This window comes from Eschscholzia californica, unplaced genomic scaffold (genome assembly GCF_041429995.1).
Source record: "Eschscholzia californica isolate CP2 unplaced genomic scaffold, dmEscCali1.0.p SCAF_4, whole genome shotgun sequence".
Lineage (NCBI taxonomy): Eukaryota > Viridiplantae > Streptophyta > Magnoliopsida > Ranunculales > Papaveraceae > Eschscholzia > Eschscholzia californica.
This window is the reverse complement of record NW_028238461.1, coordinates 20,669,565-20,680,945: the sequence shown is the minus strand read 5'-3', so window position 1 is coordinate 20,680,945 and position 11,381 is coordinate 20,669,565.

Below are 11,381 nucleotides of genomic sequence, written 5' to 3'. Positions count from 1 at the left end.
AACAAACACCTGACGTTCACAATAATTTAGCTAATTCAGATTCAACCAATTCAGTTTAGATTCAAATATAAACGAAAAAATCAGAGGCGGCCCGGGTCCAAAGCCACCAAAGCGTCCGTTTTGGGCCCAACGTAGTTAAGGGCCTCAAATTTTGCATTTTGTATGATATTTACAAAATAATAATTATATTTCAAGTAGATTTAAAACAGGAGTTAAGTTGTAGCTTAGTGGATAGGAGCACGAGTTTGTGTAAGAGGTCGGGGGTCCGATTTCTCTTCTAAGCATTATTAGAAATTTGATTTATTTTTTTAAATTTACACTATATTAGAACCTCAAATTTTAACTTCGCTTGAAGCCTCCCAAATATTTGGGCCAGCAAACAAACACAATTTTAGTAATTTCTAGAATTTGCTTTAAAGCATAAAGTACATTGGTTGGGCTATATTTTTTGGGAGATTTTATAGGGCCTCCTCATTTTTGTTAAAAGGCCTCCCCTTAGTGATAATTTAGCAAGTAAAATGGTTCATGGAGGCCTTTTAACAAAATTGGGGAGGCCTTATAAAACTTCCCATATTTTTTTTACATTTAAACCCACGTACTACCGTAGATATATGCTTTATATATCCTCTCGTAGAAAAGAGATGGAGAGAGAGAGGGATAATATGATTTAGAATGATAACCCCAACTTGCCTTTTTATTATAATGAGAGAGATTATGCATTAGTAACCAACTTTAGCTTCCCAACCAATAGTAACAAATTTTTCATGGATGAGATGAGTTATCTACCTATATAAAATTAAACATGAGATTAGAATTCTTTAGATGTATATATAGCGAATAAGAATAAGAACAATGTTAAATATAATATATATATATATATATATATATATATTATATCTGCTTCAAATATTATTTTATTTGACCGCTAAATAGTATACAAACAAGTATAGTTAAACAGTGTGACTTTATTGTTCATGGACTGCTGATGTAACGACAGGGTGTATAGTCCATGACGAAAAGGCTATGGCGGTATCATCCATGACGAAAAGGCGGAATTCATCATCGCTATGGCAGGCGCGATCAGAGGCCAGACGGCGGAAGAATGTGAAGGTCAAGCCATACTGAGAGCAATGGAATGGGCAACGCAACTTCAGATTACTCACCTCCATTTGGAAAGTGACAACCAAAACATCATAACACACTCAACAATGGTGGCAGGTCAATTGATTGGCAGACAGAGAAAATCATGGAAAACATCCGGGAGCTCAAACACCAATTCGTCTCCATCAAATTCACCCACATCTCTAGAGAATTCAACAAATAGGCTGACAAACTGGCTAAGTGGGGAAGGAAAAATAATAGAAGTAGGACTTGAAACTCCTTTTGCGAGGTTCAGAAGGATGTGTTTGTGTAATTCTCCCCCTGTTCAACAAAAAAAGAAAAAGAAAAGACAGGGTGTATAGTTTGTGGGCTTGTGGCTGGCTAGCTGTTGCTCAAATGATATATAACAACAAATTTTGTATTCATATATTAAGTGTCATGGTGGCACCTAATTGTACCAAAGAATAGCATTGGAAGGTTCATTTCTCTATAGCAAAAATTAGACGATCGATGATTCTATTATTTTTCATGTTTCATTCATACACCAACTAAGAATTGAGTTTTTTTTTTATGAGATAAGAATTGAGTTAACCGGTTGAGATAAAGTACGAATATGTTAAGAACCGTCACATGTTCTTCCTTAACCACATTATCCATACTATTACGGCTGCCAAACTTAAAACTATAAACTGCTTTGTACACTTCAGTTTCACATATTTCCGATTGGCTAAGAGATAAGAGATAGAAGTTTCTAATTTGTCGAGATACTCGGATAACATATTAAGTTTTGGATATCTAATTTTAAGCTGATAGGGAATGAAGGAGATGCCTTTGTTGTTTATCTTAAGAATCATCTTCGACATTGTGGACAACTCTCACAAGTCACAAGATAAGTCCTACTTAAATAGCAATTCAAAAAAAAGTCCTACTTAAATAAAGGGCGATCAACTCAAATGACCTACTATTACTTTCCGCCCAACTTCTCCACATAAAATAACACTCGGGTGGACCCACGAAATTACAAAACTATCTACTCTAATAAAGTGACATCTTGGACTGTTGGGTGTTAGGAAGAATCCTACTCTAAGGGGTAGTGGATCAAGACATTGGAGGACATTAGTGAACAATCAGAGACAAAATATTCCGTGGACATTTCAAGACATTTGTCTGTAGACAAAATGTCTTTATAGACATTTGACAAAATGTCTTTATGGACATTTCAAGACATTTGATTCATAGACAAAATATCTTGGAGACACTTCAAGACATTTGGTTCACGGACAAAATGTTCCGGGGACATTTCAACATACTGAATTCATGGACAAAATGTGTAGTGGATATTATTATTATTATTATTATTATTATTATTATTATTATTATTATTATTATTATTATTATTATTATTATTATTATCTCATCATTGAAGGACAATTGGTAGACATCTGTGGATATCCGAGGACATTGAAGGACAGTTGGTAGACAATTATTTTAATTTTATCATTATTGTTTAACCATATAAATTATGAAATAATATATTTTTACTCATATTTCAAAAATATATTTTTAGACTTTTGTAGACATCCGTGGATATCTGAGGACATTGATGGACAATTGTTGGACATTTATTATTTTAATATTATCATTATTGTATAATCATATGAAATAATATATTTGTACCATTAATCTGAAATATATTTTTTGACTTTCGTAGACATCCGTAGATATCTGTGGACATTGATATAATAATAATATAATATAATAAAATAACATAATATAATAATATAATAATATAATATATTATAATAATAATACAATAATATAGTAATATAATAATAAGATAATATTATAATAATATAATAATAGCACAATATAGTAATATGATAATAATATCATTATTACTATAATATAATAATAATATAATATAATATAATATAATATAATATAATAACATAATATAATATAATATAATATAATATAATATAATATAATATAATATAATATAATATAATAACATAGTAATATAATAAGAGAATATAATAATAATATAATAATAAGATAATATTATAATAATATAATAATAGTATAATTCGGTAATATGATAATATTTTATATATTATTTATTATATATTATTTAATCTAATTTGATAATAATAATTATTTTTATTATCTTCCTCACTGAAATGTCCCCAAGTTTCCTCAAATGTCTTCCATATTTTGAGAGACATTTTCTCTCCAAAAGCTCTCCAAATTTACACTAAAATGTGTCTAAATGTCCCCAAAACTAATTTGTCTTGAAATGTCCCAAATTCGTGTCCCAAACGAATAACACGGACATTTGGAGACATTTGAAATGTCCTCAACCAATAACACAGACATTTCGGGACATTTGAAATGTCCCGAATCAATAACAAGGACATTTGGAGACATTTCGGGACATTTGAAATGTCCCCAACCAATAACGCAGACATTTCGGGACATTTAAAATGTCCCCAACCAATAACACAGACATTTGGGGACATTTCAAATGTCCCCAACGAATAAAACGGACATTGGGGGACATGAAAATGTCCCCCAATGTCTTAATCCACTACCCCCCCCCCCTAAGTTATTGTCCATTGACATCCCTAATTTAAGGTAAGTCAAATTCAAGGTAAGTAGGTAACTATACACTAGGGTTTAGTAAACAATTTAAAATCCCACCTCTTTCTATTTTTCCATCATCTTTTATTCTTTGTATTTGTTTTCATGATTCTATTATTTCATCCAAATCAATTTGAGTTTATGTATTTCAGTTATTTAATCTTTTATTTATCGAGGAGGCAAATTTATTATTATTATTATTCATATTTTTAATAACCTAAATTAAGAATCCGCTGGCTCCACTTATTATAGGAATCAAACTTACGACCCTAGGGTTTTGGAGTTTATGTCAAACTAACTACTTGGGCAACCAAGTGTTGACTAGTCTATTGCTGTTTTTTATATCTTTTTGTGAAATATTATTTTACATTCATACCAAAATTAAAATGACACAATAGATATACTAAAATTTATAAACCAATTATGTTTTGTATTCACTATATATTAGAAAAATAATACAGAGATATGCTAAAATAAATTTGTACCCTTAAATAGTCATCAAATACTAAGAGACTCAAGAGTAGTCCACGAGAAAAAGATAAAGATGAATAGATGACCGATAAATTGTTCGCATAGGTTGAGAGAGATATTTTTATTCTATCGATAACGAAGCTATTATGCAACGATTTCAGAAGATAAAAACTCGATGTAGTTAACTATAGATTTGTATTTAATTATGGTAATATGAAAAAAAAAATACGAATTTTCTTTTATTTTTTTTGTTGAAAGAATTTTCTTTTATTTAGATTTAGTTTTTCTTTTATTTAATTACAATCACACCCCAATTGACCTGGCCGTTTTGGGCTGGAATGTTAGGGGATGTGGGAACTTTACTAATAGGAAAACACTTGTGGCGTCTCATAAACGAAAATAACCCTGAGTTCAGTTTCTTCTCTGAGACGAAATGTATGAACACCAACCTAGATAAGATCCTCAATCTCAATAAATTTACAATAACCACGTCGTTGATCCAATCAATAAAGCCGGTGGGCTTGCTCTGTATTGTTCGCCCAACTACTGTATTGACATTTTCTACACAGACCAAAATATGATCCATGCTAAAGGCACCCAAATTGATAACAATAGTCAATTCTTTGTCACTGGATTCTATGTGTGTCCTTACAACAACAACAAAATGAAACCCTGGGAGACCCTGGCTAGTCACACCCTGGATAATCAGTCTCCATGGTTAGTCATTGGTGATCTTAACTGCATTCTGCACCCGCCGAAAAAATCTGAGGGGAAGGAGGCCCACAGTTCTAACATGGTCAATTATAAGCAAGCCATTAATCGGTTAGGCCTCCATGACATTGGCTACTCGGGTTACCCTTACACTTGGACTAACAAACAATTTAAGGGCAATCTTATTCAGCAGAGACTTGACCGTGCTCTGGTCAACCATAAATGGCTCACAAATTTCTCACATTCTAAACTCACTCACCTCCCCACCCTTGGTTCTGACCATAGCCACATTCTCCTCACCACTAAACACAACTCTTCTTTAGGGCGAAGACCTTTCAAATTCATACGGACTTGGATGTCTCATCCCAAGTGCGGCCACTTCATCAAAACAAATTGGCTCTCCCTCTCTAATCATATTCAAGCCAAGCTTAACTCCCTGGCCATTCGGCTGTCAAAATGGAACAAAGAAGTTTTCGGCCATCTGGACACCAATATAAAACAACTCACCAACAAAATTCAGACTATCCAGGATCCCGTGGCATTCAAAGAGACTTACTCTCAGATCGAAACTCTGCTGCTTCAGCAAGAAAGTCTTTGGAAAGAAAAACCTAAAATCGCCAACATCAACCTCGGCGACAGAAACACTCAATACTTTCATGCTAAAGCGGCAACCCGGAACCGTAAGAATCAAATTCACTCGATCAAGAAAGATGATAACTCTTGGACCAAAGACGAGGCGGAAATCTCTTTCATCTTTTCCAACCATCTTCTTAACATATCCACGTTGGTTGGCTCCAACCTTTCCCTCAACCTGCTAGAGTGTTTCTCTTCTCAACTCTCCACCCTTCAGAATGATTCTCTTATCGCTACCCCCATTATGGAGGAGATACGGAAGGCCACTTTCTCCCTCAAGCCTGGGTTATCCTCCTTTCTTCTATCAAGCCAACTGGGATACAGTGCAGGAGGACATAAATGACATGGTCACTCACTTTTTTGCACTACGATCCTTCCGACCAGTCTAATCACACTCACATCTGTCTGCTCCCGAAAACAAAAACCCCTCAAACCCCGACGGACTACAGACCAATAAAATAATCACTAAAATAATGGCAAATCGTCTCAAACTCATTCTGCCAGATCTCATTTCCCCTTTTCAGGCAGCTTATGTGACAGGCAGGAAGATCACCGATAATATCCTCATCAGTAAAAAATTGGTTCATTCTTTCAAGAAAAGCAGAGGGTCTAAAAGCTACATTGGTATCAAACTGGACATGTCTAAAGCTTTTGACCGCATTGAATGAAACTATCTGGAAAAAATCATGCATCAAATGGGCTTCTCCTCAAATTGGATTAACCCTATCAATTCTTGTCTTAACACTAGCACCATGGCAGTTCTGATCAATGGTCGTCCTGGCTCAATTTTCGATGTCAGTCGCGAGATAAGGCAAGGTGACCCTCTCTATCATTTCTTGTTTTCCATTGCCATGGAAGGCCTCAGTCGCTTATTAGAAAACAACAATAACCAAAACCCATTTGTCGGTTTTCCTATCCCAAACTCAAAAGTCATAATCAAGCACCTCTTGTTCGCAGACGACTGTATCATCTTCGGTCAGAATTCCCTTGACAATTTCACAACCTCAAACAAATCCTGAGAGAATTCAGCGAGGCCCGTGGTCAAATGATAAATTATGCGAAATCTAACATCTTCTTCTCTAAAAACTCACACCCCAAATTCAAGATAATGATCATCCGTAACCTCAAAATCCATCAATCTTTGTCTGGCGATAAGTACCTCGGTACAAACCTTTTCATCGACAGAAACAAGCCTTCAAGTCTCTTCTTACTCAAATGAAAAACAAACTCGCCAAGTGGCAAACCAATCTTCTCTCTCAAGTTGGGCGCTCGATAGTTATTTCGACTATTGCAGCAACCGTTCCCCGATACCAAATACAGTGCTTTGGCATCCCAAAAGGCATTTGTAACAGCATCGAGTCCCTTCAAAGGACTTTCTAGTGGGGAAAATCTGAAACCTTCCACACTATCAACTGGTCCGTCATCTGCAAGCCTCGCAAATTTGGTAAATTAGGGTTTCGTCTCCCCCTCTTTGATAATCAAGCATTCCTTAACAAGCTTAATTGGCGTCTGCTCAACAACCCCCAGGCGATTTGGGTCCAAGTCCTCAAAAGTAAATATGCTCCCAAATCGTACAAACCCACACCCCCTAAAGCCAACCACTCTTGGCGTTGGAAATCTATTTGTAAACAGTTCAGTCAGGTGGATGGTCTCATCTTCTGGGATATCAACAATGGCAGTCACATCAATATCTGGCATGATTACTGGATATCTAATCATCCCCCCCTCTTACTAATCAAAGCGGTACGAATCTTGAATAGGTTGCCCAACTCATCACAAATATTACCTGGAATATAAATTTGATTAACAACTGTTTTGATAGTGATATTTGCAGCTCGATTTTAAGTATAAATTTACAAACAAGCAAGGAGGACACTGCAAAATGGACGCTCACAAAATCTGGTAATTTCACGATTAAATCTATGTATAATTATCTTAGAACAGGTAGCTCTGGACCGATGCATGATCAACACGACTGGTTCTTCATTTGGAACATGAACACGATTCTTCGTATAAAATTATTCTTATGGAAATGTTACACAAATAGTCTACCAGTAAAGGACAAAATCGGTAAGTATATTGACAACTCTTACTCTTGTATCAATTGCAATGAAAATGAAACGCTAGACCATGTGATGTTACACTGCAACTATGCTAGAGCGATATGGTTCTATTTTCAGGTCAGATTGGAATCATTAAGCACAGTTAGTCTATGGATCAAACAATGGAAAAATTTGGATGAGGATACAACTAATTTATATGCCAAAATTCTATGATTTATATGAAAAGCCAGGTGCGAAAACTGCTTTACGGCCAATAAACAAACCCCACTATAGATGATCGCTCGTATAAATAACACCTCAACCACACCTCTCAAAATTGAATCTATTACTACTAACAAATGCCGGGAAAAACCAAAGCAACAAAAATGGAGACTTCCATCGACACCATTCTTGAAATTCAATGTAGACGCTTCCTTCACGAAACTCTCAGAACCAGCAGGCGTTGGATGTATTATTCATGATGAAGAAGCAAATTTCATTATAGCAGCAGCAGACACAGTTCGGGGTCAAAATGCGGAAGAATGTGAAAGTATGGCGATTCAGTGCATTTTATGGGTCATTCAACTGCGCATCCAACATGTGCACATAGAGAGCGACAATCAAAACATAATCCAGTACATAAACGGCAAAAGTGATGGTTTACACTGGCAATCCAAACAAGTCATAGCACAATCTCTTGCTCTCAAGGATCAGTTCACAGATATAGTCTTCTCATATGCTCCCAGGGAATGCAACGCCAAAGCCGATGCTCTTGCTAAATTGGGTATAACCAATTGTCAGAAAAGAATTGGGAATGTAGTACCCTTTTTTATTTCCGCTTTAAATTAGATACTTTGTATGGTTCGCTTTTGTTTTAATGTTAGTCTATTTCATCAAAAGGAAAAGAGTAAAAATTCCTGGGTCTGCCGCGGAAATAACATTAAAAAGTTGATGGGAAGATCAGATAGACCTTAGGTTTGTAGAGGTCGAAAGCGAACTTATATAGAAATTGAGGTCTAAAAAATTATACTTGTGCTATATTGCATCAGTTGTCTCTTCGCAAGTTTTTAGAAGAAAAATTAAACTAAAACGTCCAAATAGTTGTGTGTTTAAATTTTTTTAAGGTATTGTGGCAGTTCAAATATGAATTGTTCCAAGGTGTTGACATAAACTCCAGAAAGTCCTGGAGGTCCCAGATTCGAATCTCAGAGAAGATGAAATCTTTGGTTATTTGAATTGAGATTATTAGGCTATAAATAATGTAGTTGGGCTTTAGGCCATTGTCTAGTTGGGCTATAGGCCCGGTTCTGTTAGAGTTTGAGTGGGCGGTTATCGAGCTTATCACATCTTTGATGTATCAATGCCAAATGTAACAACTAACGTATATCGTAGTTGACTTCCAAAAAAAAAATGAATTGTTCAATAGTTCAAAAAATTCAATGATTTTTTGTTTTGTTACTAATTATGAAAGAATGACGAATTATTATGACCAACAACTTTCAATGAAATAACAAAATTTGAGTGTCTACCACTTTTTTAGAAAAATGACGTGTTAACGTGACAAACTACAATTTTCATCAACAACTATATATACAATTTGGGGTCTAAAGTGGTGGCTTTGGCATAGACCGGCTCGGGAGTGAAAACAAAAATCATTTAAAAACTTATTACATATGACCATTTATAAAGAGGAAGATAGTTGACTCGAATATAGATACGTTGATCATTTATGTAAGTGTGGAGTAGTATTTGACTTGTAGCTTGTTCGTAACATTGCTCTTAGATATTTAGAGACCAAGGCATCCTAAACAAAAAGAAGATTCAAAGTTTGTATTTGTCTCTCTTAACAAAAAAAAAGTTTGTATTTGTCTTCCTTGATGATTTGTACCCTTTATGAGACATTTAAGGGACATAATGACTTTCTCGTCTTTTTCTGAACTCATACCCCTTGGGATCCGGATTTATATAGATGAAGACAGTTGACTCGAATATAGATACGTTGATCATTTTGTGTAGGTGTGGAGAAGTCTTTGACTTGTAGCTCCTTCAAAACATGGCTCTTAGTCTTAGATATGTTAGAGACAAAGGCGTCCTAAACTAGAGGAAGGTTCAAAGTTTGTATTTGCCTTCCTTGTTGATTTGTACCCTTTATGAGACATTTAAGGGACATGATGACTTTGCTTACCTTGACCCCAAATTTTACATGTTTTATCATTTTTATACCTAGTAGGAATGTTTAACTAGGTTACTGATTGTCAAAAGAGAAGAAGAATCAAAAGAAAACAACTTCTTTTCTAAACTTTAGTTGTTTAATTTGGTTTTTCTCTCTTGCTTTTTTGGTCTGAGTTTAGGAACTTTGTAGTTTGATTAGGACGGAAACTAGTGGGGAAGTATCCAAAATGATAGATTTATTAGATAATCCATGCACGCTTCTCCTTGTCCAAATCAAGCTTTTGTAAACCTAATTTGTACCTAACACTCTCTCTAAATTCTCTCTCTCTCATTCTAAATTCTCTTTCTATGTCTCTCTCCAAAATAAAAGTCTATTGTACTTGGTTGAAATGTTGAGACCTCCCTTAAGTTCTTTGACTACTCTCCTAGGTTGAGTGTCGTCTGAAACAATGGGCTGTTTTTGTAGAGAACGTTGACCAAAAGTCCACTCTTTACAACAGTAGTTAATATTCCAACTAGGATTTCTTAAGTCATAATAAGACCTTTTTTTTTTCTTGAAAGGTCATAATCGACCTATTGATTCATGGAAAAAAGGGAACTCTAACTAAAAAAGCCAACACAAAGGGCCAAAATACAAAATAGGGTCCACCCATAAAAAAATAAAGAACACAAAAAGAATTCAAAATTTGTTATAAGTATTGGCTGCCCATAATATATGACATTCGGGTACCTTTAGCATTACCGTATCCAAGGTGCCTATAGAGTTACTTATGGAGATAATGTTTTCTCCGGCAAAAGAGTTAGCCTTTGAATAGGCAATGTGGATGAGATTGTTTTGCATGGCAACTAAAGGTGGCACTTCATCAACACACCTCATCTCCTCTTCACACCTTACCTCCTCATGTGGCACTTCACCAACACACCTCATCTCCTCTTCACACCTCACCTACTCATGTGCCTATATATACTTCCCTCATTTACATATGAGGAAATATATAGTTTTCCATCTTCTCATTCTACTTCATACGCTCTTGTAATTAAAGAAAGTAATATCACTTTGTTATAAGGGATGTGGCTGCCCATAGAATTATTGGTTTAGCATATGTTTTGGGTGCCTTTAAGATTATCTTCCTCTTGCCAAACTCACATCTATTGCAGCCCACCATTCCTATATTACCACCATGATGTGGTGTCATCTTGTGGTAGTTCATATGAGATGTGTCATTGCATGGGAGCTCCATATGCAAAGTGTCATCTTGGTTGTGACAACACATCATGCAAGTGACAACACATGAGGTTATGTGTCACCATTCTACAACTCCATATGCAAAGTGTCATCTTGGTGGTGACAACACACCATGCAAGTGACAACACATAGGATATGTGTCAACATCCTATTACTTCTCCCACCCTATAAATAGATGTACTTTGTGTATTGTTGATATAAGTTTGTAAGAGATAAGAAAGTGTATGGAAAAGATTTGGAAAGAATTCTTCTAAATATAGTTTGGTTCAAGATCATCTCTTTGTTTTAGTATATCTTAATATTTCTATCTTTTTCTCTTCCTTTATTTCCATTAAGTTGCATGCAAATATCGATACACATTGAAG